The sequence below is a fragment of the Penaeus monodon genome, chromosome 15, assembly GCF_015228065.2.
Source record: "Penaeus monodon isolate SGIC_2016 chromosome 15, NSTDA_Pmon_1, whole genome shotgun sequence".
Lineage (NCBI taxonomy): Eukaryota > Metazoa > Arthropoda > Malacostraca > Decapoda > Penaeidae > Penaeus > Penaeus monodon.
In genome coordinates this window covers 27,881,066-27,882,142 of record NC_051400.1, presented here as the reverse complement: position 1 = coordinate 27,882,142, position 1,077 = coordinate 27,881,066, and the positions used below count along the sequence as shown (strand labels likewise).

At 30.4% G+C, this 1,077-nt stretch overlaps 1 protein-coding gene across 1 annotated transcript in view; it reads left to right on the top strand.

Moving 5' to 3' along the window:
* The window catches only part of LOC119582292 (protein Spindly-like), an 8,812-nt gene that overhangs the window by 5,592 nt on the left and 2,143 nt on the right, over nucleotides 1–1,077 (top strand). The window lies entirely within an intron of this gene.

The following is a 1,077-nucleotide window of genomic DNA, read 5'->3' as shown; positions in this document are numbered from 1 at the left end:
GGTTGGTTGTTAGGTAAGAACTATTGTATTTTGATACAAATGATTGTGTTATGCCTGATAATCTGATTCTTCACCTTTTAATATCATGTGTAATCTTTATTTGTATTATATGTATATTGTTAACTTTGTAATTTTAGTTGCCTATTCATTCATTCTACTGAAAAACAACTAGATACTATTTCTGCATTCAGTAGTTTAGGAAAGTAATAGCTATAAATAGTTATAGATAGTCCTTGATGAAGTGGCAATATTCATTGTATAAATTTCAAATTCATTTTGGATGGTTATCCAAGGAGCAAAAGAAGACAAAATTGTTGAATGGTTATGATTTGACAAGTGTTGCAACTGTATTTCTGGCCAAGTGCATTATTAGTTAATGTGATTTTGTGTAAAAGCACCTAACATGAACAGTTACTAAAGGGAGAGTTTATTGTACCTGATCTATGCTTAGAATGGACAATAGCAAAGAAATGATCAAATTCATCAGAATGTTTACTTGTGTCCAATTATGCTTTGTTTATCTTGTCATACCATTGATTTCAGCAGATTATCAGTATAGAAACAGATTTTTGAAAAAGTATAATGAGGCAGTCTAAAATACGAGTAGTCTTCCGTGATATCTCCGTTGCATTCAGACTTTTAAAAAGGGCCCATATACAATTGATTAATTCAAGAAAAAAAAGGGAATTCAGAAGGCTGTGCCCCTGTTGCGGGACTTGAATGAATTTTGTATATCAAATAAATTTTCCTCAGTGTCAATAGATTGGTGTTTACCTAGACAATATTGATATATGGGTAATTTATAACAAACAGGAACTGCTATTTGGAAAATATAAGACTATCGAGGAGAAGGAATGCCTGCTATTTCAAATAAAGGTGATAGTTGCAATAGGTCTATCCATAGAAGTAACAGTCTTGAGTAATTTTCTTAGAATGAAAAATATTAGTATTATCAGGATTACAATAATGAATATTAAGCAGAGAAACAGACTTGTAAGTACAGAGTAAACTACACTATTTAGAAATTATTTAAAGTTGCCAATGTATTATAACTAATTCAAAAGATAGCTCATTTCA